This window comes from Rhincodon typus, chromosome 17 (assembly GCF_021869965.1).
Source record: "Rhincodon typus isolate 14 chromosome 17, sRhiTyp1.1, whole genome shotgun sequence".
Classification (NCBI taxonomy): Eukaryota; Metazoa; Chordata; class Chondrichthyes; order Orectolobiformes; family Rhincodontidae; genus Rhincodon; species Rhincodon typus.
Genome location: NC_063348.1, coordinates 26,549,827 through 26,563,335, shown reverse-complemented (window position 1 = coordinate 26,563,335; position 13,509 = coordinate 26,549,827). Strand labels below are relative to the sequence as shown.

Sequence of the window (13,509 nt, the reverse complement as noted above, 5' to 3'; positions counted from 1 at the left end):
TGTGAACAGCCAAAGGGACATGCTCTTTAATACAATCTGCTGGTCTTTGGAACATACAATCTTCGTACTTAATCATATGCATTGCTCACACCACCAGGTGAAGCTAACTGAACGGCGTTCATGTAACAACATAACTGGTGTTCCTTAATAGAACATTAATAGATTGCTGCCATCAAGCCAAAAATCCACTCTGTGTATCACACAAATGAGTAATGTGGTAAAATAAAAGTAAAGTCGCCACAGTCCCAGAGGAGGGTACAGCTGCTCTCTCATTACAGAGAGGCAACTGGTGGTGGTTTAATCTGAGAGTCACCACGTCCCAGGTGAGGTTGACAAAGTGAGATTTTCATAGTGATCTCAGCTGGTTGTGGGAATTAAACTAGCACTTGACCTTCTTATTTCATTCATTCATTCATGGGATGAGGGCATCATTGGCAAGGCCAGCATTTTTTGCCCAGAGGGCAGTTAAGAGTCAACCACATTGCTATGGATCTGGAGTATCATGTAGGCCAGACCTGGCAGTTTCCTCCCCTAAGGGACATTAATGAATCAGATAGATTTTTCCCAACAATTGACAATGGTTTCATGGTCATCTTTAGACTCCGAATTCCAGGTTTTTATTGAATTCACATTCTACCATCTGCCATGACAGGATTCAAACCCAGGTCCCCAGAACATTACCTGGGTCTCTGAATTAACAGTCCAGCGATAACACAACTAAGGCCATCACCACCCATTATGGCAGCACACTGCATCACTAACCAGCCCTCTAGCCAACTGAGCTAACTGATTCCCCTGGAATTTCAGTGCTGGTGTGATGATAGGTATGCAGGCTGCATGCCCAAAAGACTGGTGGATCATATCAAACAGCATATCACTTCAGCTGTTCCCAACTGGCAAGGTACTGACTGTAGCCGACCAGCCCACGCTTGCAAAACTCACAAGACAGTGTCTAACATTAGATGCGATTGTGCAATTACACAACACTCACTGGATAATCCTGAATGTGTGACGAATTATGTTGGCAACCAATTTAGGGTTGTTAGTCAGGCTGGAAGTGTGTTGTACTTGTGTGTAAAGCAGGCTACACGTTTTAATATAGAGGGCCAGTTCTTTGCAGACAGAAAGAACATATACACACATTGTGTCTGTTTCAACTCAACAAAGTAGGTGACAGCCACTTGCTTGGTTCATTTCTCAGATCAATGTCATGACCAATCAGAATCAACTGGCTTGGTTTTAAAATTAAAAAAGCTTGGCTGTTAACTGGCAATCAATATTGAATGGCAACACCTCTATTGACAACCAATCAGCACTCTCTCATCAAGTATAAATGTTGGCTTTCTCCATTTGGGAAATGTCCTGATGACAGCAAAAACAAAAGGCTTGAACAAAATGTATATTTTTCACCAACTTAAGAAATGATTGTTATAAGATTGACTGAGAGACTAATAGACTGTTATGTCAGTTATCCAACCTCCAATGAACCTTGTACAAACCAACAGACCCCCAAAACCAGGCACTTAATGACAACTTACAGTCTAAAAGTTTCCAGCTGCACTTGAAAATGATCACTTCTGAATTGTGAACTGCAGACAGCCTTCAAAACACGAAGCCTTGCCTTATGGTCTGGGAGGGGATGCTGTAGAGGTGCTTTTGATTGATTCCTGTGATGACAATGCTCACCCAAGATGAAGAAATTGAATAGTTTGGAGTTCAGAAGAATGAGTGATGCTCTCACTGAAATGAATAAGATTCTTAGAGGGTTAATGTTTAAAATCTGTTGGGAGTCCAGATGTCATATTCTCAAGATATAGGGTCCACCATTTCAGCTGAGATGAGACTGTTTCAGAGTTGTTAGTCTTTGGAATTTCTGTCAAATGTACTGTCATTACACAGTCAATGAATGTATTCAAAACTGAGATTATTAATTATTTGGGCAACAAGGAAATCCAGGGATACGAGGATAAGATGAGAAAGTGGGTTAAGAGTTCAGTTATGATCATATTGAATGGCAAACCGGAATGTAGGGGCTACATGGTCTCGTCCTGCTGTTAGGTATGGTGATTTTAATGCAGTTGGCACAAAGGCCTAGGTTTTAAGTTACAATGAGCTCTCTTTACTCAGCACCAATAATGTCTCTGTCTATGGGATTGAATGATTGTGAGGGTTTATCCAGAGATAGATGCGTTTCTGTCCTGCTTATGGATGGAAATCTGTGGTTTAAGGAGCTGGGAGACCCTGAAATCTTGGGGTTGGGTATGGGTATGTAAGAGGGATGGAATGAGCATGACATCAAGGAAGGCCAGAATTTGAGGTGACGGAAGATGTGGAATGTGCAGCATGCACGAGAAATTCAGAGACCGCTTTTTTATTGCAATCCCAGTAATGTCTCCCAGATGTCCATAATTACAGGACGTGCCTCTTGTTGCCTGAACTTGTGCTTCTGGCTAAGGAACTTGAGGGCTGGTTCACTGTACGGTACACATTGGTTAACTATTTTCAGGATTGCAGTTTCAGGAAGCGGTTACGCCTACCATTACAGACTAGGAAGTTAGTGGTCTTCTTGAAGGATAGGACGAGGCATACAGTGCAGAATCTGCTGGGAGTGAAATACTTTCTGACTAGGATTTAACATTGAATACAGCAGGTCATCCTGGCACAGGTAGTGAGGAAAACGTGTAGGGATGCAGTAGTAATGGGGAATTAGAAAGTTGGCAGTTCTGCTATCTTCGGTGTGTGTGATATGTTGTCTTCCTGGTTACACAATAAATGATTCCACGGAGAAGATTCTGAGCAAAAGGAATTGAGCAAAGGCCATGGTTGTTGATAGAACCAATGATGTAGGAAAGAAGAGGGTAAAAGTTTAAAAAGACAAAGAGGAAGTTAGAATGCTGAGCCTTAAAGTATCAACCTCTGGCTACTTCCATTGCCAATTGCTAGAGATAGAAGGATGAGAGAGGTTAATATGAGAGAGGCTAAAGACATGGGTTGGGAATAACAGCTTCAGGGTCTTAGGAAATTGACCATCGTAATGGGAGGGACCTCTTTAAGATAAACAAGCTGCACCTGAACAGATCAGAGAATGGAGTTCCCAGCAGATTTAACTGGTGCTGTTGGAAGAGGGAGTTGGGAGAAAAGATGCAAGGTTCATATTGGTGAATATCAGAAAGGAACTTTCTTGTCCAGATGGAAGGAAGGATTAATGTATCTAGTGAAGTGGACCAAATGGAAATATCACAGAGTGGGGAACCCCTTGGGAATAATGATTGTAATACCATGAGATTTAGATTAGTTACAGAGAAGAACAAAATATGGTCCAGAATGAAAATACTTAATTTGAGAATGACCATTTTCAGTGAATTGAAAATGGATGTGGCCCCAATAAGGCAAGCAGCAAAACATTTAATGGAGCAGTGGATGGCCTTTTAAAAAGGACAATGTACAGGAACATTCTATATTTATTTCCCCAAGGCAAGACAACCAAAGCAAAAGCTGGCTGGATAATGAAGGAGCTGGAGAGAAGAATGAAGCAAAAAATGGGGCATATAACTTGCATGTTTGATAACACAAGGAAGAATTGGACTGAACGTAATATGTAGACAAGTGACAAAGGAAATGAAGGATGAGGAGGCAGTATGAAGAATAGATTGGTAATAATGCAAAAGGCATTTTAAAAGTTATCTGAAGGCATATTAACAATAAGAGGTATGTAAGGAGCAAATGAATTGACTTAGGATCTATTGGCAGAGGTGGGCAACATTGCTAAAGTAGTAAATAATTAGTTTAAAGCAGCTTTGTCAAAGCTATGATAAATGAGGTTCCTCGGATACTGGATACAATAAAACTCAAGATAATATTAGTAACACTGGCAGTACCTGAAATGGAGAAGTAAGGTATTTGGTAAAATGCTACTTGTTTCTGCACAATTTTGAAATTTGGAGATGACCTGAGACTTGGACTGCATCAAACACTGCAGAAGTTAAAGACATTGACAGGCTGGTGGTATGGACGGTGCATGGCAGAAGAGTGTGATGTACCACATTTTCATCGGAGATTAAGCCCAGAAGCAAAGCAAAGTTAAATAACATGATACAGTCATAAAATGGACTACAGACAAGAAGTCAGCTTAACACTACCTCAAGAGCAACATGGGGTGGTCAATTAATGCTGGCATAGCCACCGTAGCCCACACCCCATGAGTGAACAAAAAGTAAGCAGAACCAATACAAGCTTGGTGGTATGCTTTTTAAATTGAATGCAAAGAGGAGGAGACAGGGGATATTTGTCCACAAATTATAGGAGGTGGCAGCAATTAATGTGCTTTATGCATTAAAAAATAGAATATAACACTAGGAAGTTTTACAGTACACTGCCTGATGAGGCAGAGGCAACAGGAGGATTCAAAGGAGAATTGGATAAATAAAGGGGAAATTAAAAATTGCGAATATGGGCATAGATACTCACTGATTTTTTTTTAATTTGTTTGCGAGATCTATGACTAGGCTAGCATTTATTGTCTATCATTTAATGGTCATTGGGCAGTTCAGAGTCATTATCATTGCTGTGTGTTTGGAGTTCGATGTAAGCTCGACAAGGTAATATGGCAATTTTCTTCCCTAAAGGATACTGGTGACGAGATGGAATTTTATGATAATTGACAGTAGTTTCATAGTTGCTATTAGACTAGCTTTTCTTTATCTCAGATTTTTATTGAATTCAAATTTCACCATCTATTGTGGTGAAATACCTCTCAACTGGTTCTCTCTTTTCAGGTATTGCCTCACTATTCTTCACACTATTATTACTGCTCTTCTCGAAAGGCAACCCTTGACTTGTTTGACTTTGCAAGCTGCTTCCTTATCTCTAACCTTCCTTTCCTGTTGAAAGTCTTGGACATGCTATCACTTCCCAAAGGTTTGAAATGGGTCTTCCGATCTTAGACCTAGGAACTCTTTTATAATTATTGCATCACTAACTACTATCTTTCACAATAAACAAACACACCATTGTAATCAGAGCCAAAACATTTAACTAAAATAAAGTGCACAATTTTATTCATTTCATATAATATTTAAAAGCACCTGCTCTATCCTTGGATACTGGGAGAATTGGTCCAGGTCTCCGTGAATAGATGCTATTTATCATCTTAAAGGTGCACCTTGCTCCCCTGTCCACCATCATCATCCTGAATATCATTGTGTGGCAAAGCTCTTTTCTTCTGCTTGATATCTTCTGCAACACCAGCTCAGCTTAGAGTCTAGGTTTAACATTAGTCATTTCAGTCATTAAATAATTTGGTTTTGCAGACAAGACATACATTTTTTAATTTCATTTCACCCACAATGGAAATGAATACCCTCTAGTTCTGTACACAAGTGGCTCATTTCATGACTTTATACCTGTCTGAACATTTGAGAACATATCAGACTAAACTGATTCTTCCTGTATCCATTGAGGACTCTGAACACTATCGAAATAAAGGTTGAGTGGCTGATTTTCTCCCAATACCGAGACTTGACTCAATAAGGTGAGTTTTAATACTGCTACTGCAAGCTTAGATCAAGCAAAGTTGGAACCCTTCTGGATTTGGTAACTGTGGCACATTTATAAAGTGTTAACCTATGAGCAAATGTAATCATCTTTTATTATTGAACGAACAAGGATCATATATTGTAATGGTCATGTTTCAAATTGCAACATTTGCAGTCTGTTGTCCCTTGTATTCCTTTGGTGTGAATTGACTTTGGTTGCCTTACTTAATCTGGAGTACAGTATTGGATTGAGTACAGTATTGGATTACATCCTATTGGGCAGTCAGACATTGATTTCCTGTAGTTCCACCAGCTTTCCTTCACTGATGGCTTTCACAACCAAACCAAGTTTTTTTAAAAATGTTACTGCTTTGATGTAATTGAGCTGGTTTTGAGACACATATGAAGCAGGAGGAGGCTGATCAGCTCCTTGAGCCAGCTCAGTCATTCAATTAGATCATGACTGATTTGATCTTATCCTTAAATCTGCATTCTCATCACCCTGATAACCTTTCAACCTCTCACTCAAAATAATCCATTTAACTGTACTTTAAAATTATTCAAGAACTCTGCTATGACCACCTTTTCCAGAAGAAAGTTCCAAAGATCCACCATGTTCTAAGAGAAAAATGAAATCATCTAATCTCTGTAGAATCTGTGCAGAGTCTGAGGTACAGAAGGTGGTTTACCCACAGCCTATGTTTTGGCTGGTTGACAGAGGCACAGCCATATATCGAGAGTATTTTGAGTTAACAGAGGTAATTCTGAATTTCGGAGTGGGAGAAATACAGTGACCCACTCCAAACAAAAATGTGTAAGTTGTGAGCAAAATATTCATGCCATCTCACCAGTGGCAAGGATGCATTTGCATCATAGGGTTACTGCTTTTTCTTGAACCCCAGTACTCGATGCTTACTTTCAGGTAAAAGAGGAAAATTAATGAATGTTTTGTTCTTGTATTCCTAGATTAATCATTGCATGGAGTGGGTGGTGACCTGTGATTTTATTGTTGATGTCAAGGAATTAGAGAGGAAGCTGTTTATTAAAAGTGGGGGGAATAAGGAGTAAATGTGTACTGTTGAGATAATCTACCAATGAGATATAATTGGGCAGGGTCTGTAGTTGTAACACTAATCTCTCAGGCATTCAGTTTTGTAAATTATCCTCTCATGGTTATCTGTATTTCTGCAAACATAGTCCAGGCCTAAATGGAAAACCTACTCGTGTAATTCAAGATATGTGTGGGAGCTAAACACAAACATACAATATAGGAGTAGAAGTAGGCTGTTCAGCCCTTTGGCCCTGCTCCACCACTTGATAAGTTTGAGGCTGATCTGATTGTCGCTTCAACACCACTTTTCTGCCTAAACCCCGCCCCCAGTAACCTTGGATTCTTGACTGATGAGGAAATCAGTTTACATCTGCTTCTACGAAACAGGTTCAGTTTTGACTCTTGAAGGAGCAAGCAGTGAGGCCAAATGGTGCTCTTAATAATGCACCTGTTTACCTGGTATTATAAACAATTTCACAAGAAATTTTCTGCTTTCTGTACCAAACCTTTCAAATATTCCAAACTGACAGTTCTATTTATCATTTCTGTAGCAGGGCCAGGTTAATTAACTTTGGATGTAGGTCAAGTCCTTATCACATTGTTTTGGATTACTCCTTTCCTTTTTTTCTGCACAAACGCAAGCGCAAACAATGAGATTGTTTCCATTCTTTCCTTTACGCACAAAGCGAGAACAATTATTTTGTAACCATGAATTGCAGTTTTGCTGTTGAACCTTCTACTCTGCACTATTTCTTTGTACAGCTCATCTTCTGATCTGCTTTCCTTGCACTTTCTGCATTTAGTCATAGTAACTGTTTTGGTTCTGCTGTTTCTACCTTCATTTTTGATTTAATTTCTCTAACTTTTCGTCCATTTGTTTGTATAGTCACAGTGGTAAAACATGAAGTTCATCACTCTTCGTGAAAATACCTTGAGACCAGCAGTGTAGTCTTTACTCCTCTTTGAAAACTCTCAAATTACATATTTATTGCTAAGACAGTCGTTTGGCTTCCCTGGCTAAACTGGAGTCAGTGGGAATGAGGGAAAAAACCCGGCTGGTTTCAGTCATATTTAGCACAAGGAAGATGGTTGAGGTTGTTCGATGTTAATCATTTCAAACAAGTACATCTCTGCAGGAGTTCCTCAGGATAATGTCCTATGCCCAACCATCTTCAGCTGCTTCATCAATGCCCCTGTTTCCAAACATAAGATCAGAGGCACAGACATTCACTGATGATTCCTTATTGTTCAGCACAATTCGTAACTCGCCGAGTACGGAAGCAGTCCATATTGAAATACAGCAAGATCCATGCAGCATTCAGAAACTAATGCACAATAGCAGCAGTGTGTATCAACTAGAGTTTGCACCTCAGCAACTCTCTGAGACTTCTCTAATAGCATATTTAAAATCTGTGACCTTTACCACCTAAAAGGACAGGTGCAGCAGATGCACGGGAGTATTTCACCCTCAAAAATCAGCTCCGAGCCACATACCATTCTGACCTGGAACTATGTCTCTGTTCTTTCGCTGCTGTGAAGGGACTATGTCTCTGTACCTTCCGAGCTGCACATGGTCTGCAGTGGTTGAAGAAGGTAGCTCACCAGAGCCGCCTTGAGGGCAAATGGGGATAGACAATAAATGCAGGCCTTATCAGTGATGCCTATGTCCCATGAATGTATTTTTTTTTTAAAAAAGAAGCTGCAGGCGAGCTTAGTAACATGATTGAAGTGTGGTTATTTTTGAGTTTAGTTTGTACCTTGAATACATCAGGTTACCAGGAGGAACCAGTTATTTTCAACAAAGTATGGTTAAGGTGGTGTGGGAATTTAGGGGAAACATAAGAAAAAAAGCAGGATTAAACATTGGCAGGTAGTCTTTTCTCTCGAGTATAAGATTTTGCTTATCCACATCGAAATAACCGCACAAAGGCTGGTATCCCGTCACCAAGTCACCCTTTATTTACTTGTGCACAGTACACCATCTGTGACCAACCAGCTCGGAGTCAGTCATCTGAACTGGGGAGATTCGAAATCCCCTGTTTACGTTGGTCAGCCAGGGCTTTCCTGATTGGCCCAGTTTAACAACCCAAGTCAAGGATTTCGTAGTCAACAAGATCCACCTGATTTCAATCACTATCCACATCTATGTCTCCAGTTGTACATTGTGTAAAATACTACAGTTTGCTGAGCAAATAATACTTCATCACAGTCTTTATATTCTAGAATATCTTCAATTTATCTTGAATGAATTTTCTCCATGTGCTGGTGATGAAGGATAACCCTATTTGCTATATCAGCAAATGTAAAATACTTTAGTTCCTTGAATGGCTGAGGACACTTTTCCATTGAGTAGCTGAAGCATATTGTCCAAGATTGCCTGAAATTAACTTCCAGCCCTTTGTTGAACTAGTTGGTTTTTAAATTTGTTTTCTTTTTGTGATTGCAAGTTTTAAGATTCTTATCTAGAATTCTTCACGTTCAGTGTGTTAATAAGGAAGTGTGTGTGTGTAGTGAATGTAATGAGGTCAGCCAAGTGGACCTCATAGAATATGAGTTCGCTGACTGGGGATGTTAATCTGGTCCAACCAGGAGGCCCTGGCTACAGGTAAGAACAGGAGTGTCAGACATCCTGTTCACTCTGAGAGCTGCCTCTCAGGAAGCTGGATCAATATCAAGGACTCTCCATGTGTAATAAAAGGTGACTTGGTGATGGGATACTGGCCTCCGTGGAGTTATTTCAGAGGGACCTGTCGAGAGCTTGCAGACCACAGGTTGGCCATGTGAAACCTCACCAAATGACTCAGTAGCTAAATATATTCAGTAGTATACTACAGAATTATGAGGACCAGAATAGCCCCAATTTGATCTGAAATGTGTGTTGAGTTAGTTTTTCTTAAAATGGTCGTGAAACTATTCCCAGGTTTCATTTTTCAAGTGATGACCCTCAGGGAGAGTGCAAGTATTAAACAGTCAATCGGCATAATCAGAATCCAGGTCAGTCATGATGTGCACCATGGTGGGATGGCTTGTTATCTGAGCTAAGGTTGAAATGGTCCCTTAGAATTGTCCTGAATGACTGACTATCACTAAACTGTACTTAGCATCTTCAGGGAAGGAGTATCTATAGAGAGGCTATTAAAAGGTTTTCAGCAAGTTGGTGTTATTCTTCTAGCGTAATCTTGTTAAAAATTGAAAGTTACCACAGCTTGATGTGATTAGCAAACTTACCCTTTCGATTTTGCAGTCAATCTTGGTTTTTGGTGGTTAATTTACTACTTTGACTTTCTGTATCACTTTATTATTGTACAAGGAAGCAGTCTAAAAAATTCAAACAATATAGAAGTATATTTAAAACAAATCTTCCCATTTTAAAATACTCCATTGGATATCCAGTTTTGCTGCTGGGCTGGTCTGCTGAAATCAGTGATTGGAAAGGGCCTGGAGTACCTTGGCTTTATTGATTTATTTTTATAAGTTTGAGATAAGTTAGAAATCAATTTGGGAGCAACTGATCCAGAAAACAGGGCGGAGCACGGCATTGAACATGTTGGTAGATACCACAAATACACAGAATAATTTCATTTTTACCTTCAAGTGCATACTTTCCTTGCTTCCCCACACCTGTCCTTCTACAATTGCCACCCTACTGTCCAAATAACCTTTGAATAACTTGCCCTAATTGACGATTCGTTCATGTACGAACATGGAAAATAATCAACTGCAGGTTAATTGCCTAAGGACATAGGTGAGAACCTTTAATGATGGAACTTTTATTTGCCAGATCAATGTGTTCATGCTTCAAACAATTATCTATGAATATAAATTTTGCTGAGGTCTGAATTTTTTTTTAAACTTGAAGTCTGAGCACTTCCTAATTTAACATTGTGCTATGTTAATGAGATAGAAAGTTGCTCTGAGAGGTGAATGTGAATTTGCTCTGCATGCAATCATCACTTTCACATTTAACTTCTCTTTGCATTCTTTTCAATTTTTGGCAGCTGTAGCAAGGCTGTTGGTTCTCCCAGTAATTTTTCTAAAACCTGCTGAGAATTGTAACTTTGTTAGATTATTTCAGGGATCCTGCACTTTATTGGCTCTTAGATTTAAACTTAAGCAGCATTTGGATTTTTTAATTTCCTGAAAAAAGTGTGATGGATGACATGGAATACGGTTTCTGTTGGACTTGCAAACATTTACTGTAAAAAAAAAGGTAATGCTGTTAGATCCTCAACACAGTATTTCTATAACAGTACCAGTCTGAGCAGCGCACTATTTAAAGATTAGATAATGAGCTTATCGCACTCTGCAGGAGTATCTGTGGCTTTGAACAGCTGTGATGTTTGTTTCTTTTTAATCTCAAGGGACCTAGTTTAGGTGACCTGTTGACGTCTGCCAAAAATCCCTATGATTTTCCCTACACAGTCAGACCTGTAGTGAAAAAGCATTAGGACAGGGATTGGATGAAAATCTATCTACCTTGTCACAATTCAGTAAAAGTAACCACACTAAATTTCCACACCCAAGGTGGTTGCTTGACACTATCTAGAACAAAGCAGCCCTCTTGTTTGGGACCACATTCACAAACATTCACTTTCCACTTATGTGTAGAATTTTGCACAACTGACAAATTCTCATAAATCGTCTCCATATTTTCTAGAGTAAACACATCCTTCCTATTTGATGTTTCATAAAGTTTCATAACGCTTCAACACAACCTCTCACTTATGTATTCTATATCTTTCCGAATAAACACGTTATCTACCTATCTGCTACCTTCAGGGATCTGTGGATGGGCAATTCAATCTCCCTCTCTTTACATTTCTCAATATTCTATCAGCTATCTTGTATTCCCTTGTCTTGCTTGCCCTTCCCAAATGCATTAACTCTGACTTCTCTATTGAATTTCATCTATCACATTTCTGTCACCTTACCAAACCATTGTTATTTGCAGATCTCTCCCTTGCTATTAACTACATGGCTAATTTTTGTATGATCTGTAAACTTCTTAATTGTGTGCCCTACATTTAAGCCTAAGTTATTGATTTTTATCATGAAAGGCAAGGAACCTAGTACTGAGCCCTGCAGAACCCCACTGGTAATAAGCTTCCAGTCACACAAACACCTATTGACTATCACCCTTTGCCTCCTGGCATGGAGCTAATTTTGAATTTTTTTTCTTGTTATCTCCTTTAAAAAAAAACCTTCCAGTAAAGTTTTCACATATAACCTTGCTCAAAAAAATCCATACCGACTGTGATCATACTATGCCTCCACCACAACAGTCAGTGCAGTCCAGGTCCCAACTATTCGCTGCTTCATTCCTCCTGTTTCTCATTTTATTAGTGGTTCTTTTGTCAGTTGCCTTAATTTGGTGTCCTCTGGTTCTTGAACCTTTTTACCAATGGAAGCAGTTTCTATCTACTGTCTAGGTCCCTCATGATTTGGTGGTCTCTGTCAATCTCATCTCAACCTTCTTTTCTTTGAGGAGAACTACCCACGCACTGCCAATTTATGCATACAATTGAAGTCTCTCACCTCAAAGTCATTTTCAGAAGTCTTTTCATCACCCTCTCTAAAACCTTCATCTTACCCTCCCGAGTGGCACTATCAAACCTCCCTGCCAGGATATTGGAGGAAGTCTTTTAAGGATCAGTTGATTAGCGTGCAGGACAGGCATGTTCTTGTGAAAACGAAGGACAGGAATGGCAAATTCGGGAACCTTGGATGACAGGGGAAATTATCAGCTTAGTCATAAAAAGCGGAAGCATGCCTAAGGTCTAGGCAACTGAAATCAGTTAAAGTCCTTGAAGAATACAAAGAAAATAGGAAGGAGCTCAAATGGCGAGTTAGGAGGGCTAAAATGGTCTATGAAATATCCTTGGCCAGTTGGGTTAAGGAGAATCCCAAGGCATTTTATACTTATATTAGGAGCAAGAGAGTAGCTAGGGAAAGAGTAGGCCCATTAATGGTTAAAAGAGGGTTGTTATTTGTGGAGCCAGAGGAAATGGGTGAGATCCTTAATGAGTACTTTACACCGGCATTCACCAAAAAGAGGTCTGTGAGGGATGTTGAGGTTAGGGAAATTGGGGCCTTAACAGATATCTTTGCATCCTCTTTGGCCTCAGGCAAGGTTCCAGAGAACTGGAGAATGGCCAATGTTGTTCCCGTTTTTTAAGAAGGGAAACAGAGATAATCCAGATACTTACAGGCTGGTGAGCCTGACATCAGTGGTGCAGAAGCTGTTGGAGAAGATACTGAGAGACAGGATTTATTCACATTTGGAAATGAAAGGACTTGTTAGTGATAGGCAGCATGGGTCATGTCTTGCCAACTTGATTGAGGTTTTTTGAGGAGGAGACAACAATGATTGAGGGAAGGGCAGTGGATGTTGTTTACATGGACTTTAGTAAGGCACTTGATAAGGTACCTCATGGCAGGCTGGTACAAAAGGTAGAGTCTCATGGGATCCAAGGTGAGCTAGATAGTTGGATACAAAACTGGCTTGGTCATAGAAAACAGAGAGCAGCAGTGGAAAGAGATAGTAGGAACTGCAGATGCTGGAGAATCTGAGATAACAAGGTGTAGAGCTGGATGAACACAGCAGGCCAAGCAGCATCAGAGGAGCAGGAAGGCTGACGTTTTGGGCCTAGACCCTTCTTCAGAAATGGGGGAGGGGAAGGGGGTTCTGAAATAAATAGGGAGAGAGGGGGAGGCGGATAGAAGATGGATAGAGGAGCAGATAGGTGGAGAGGAGACACATAGGTCAAAGAGGCGGGGATGGAGCCATTAAACGTGAGAGTAGGTGGGGAGGTAGGGAGGAGATAGGTCAGTCCAGGGAGGACGGACAGGTCAAGGTGGCGGGATGAGGTTAGTAGGTAGGAGATGGGGGTGGGGCTTGAGGTGGGAGGAGGGGATAGGTGGGAG

At 40.2% G+C, this 13,509-nt stretch overlaps 1 protein-coding gene across 1 annotated transcript in view; it reads left to right on the top strand.

The window, feature by feature from the left end:
• Window positions 1-13,509, top strand: part of swap70b (switching B cell complex subunit SWAP70b) — a 107,308-nt gene that overhangs the window by 71,151 nt on the left and 22,648 nt on the right. The gene's annotated exons all lie outside the window — the stretch shown is intronic.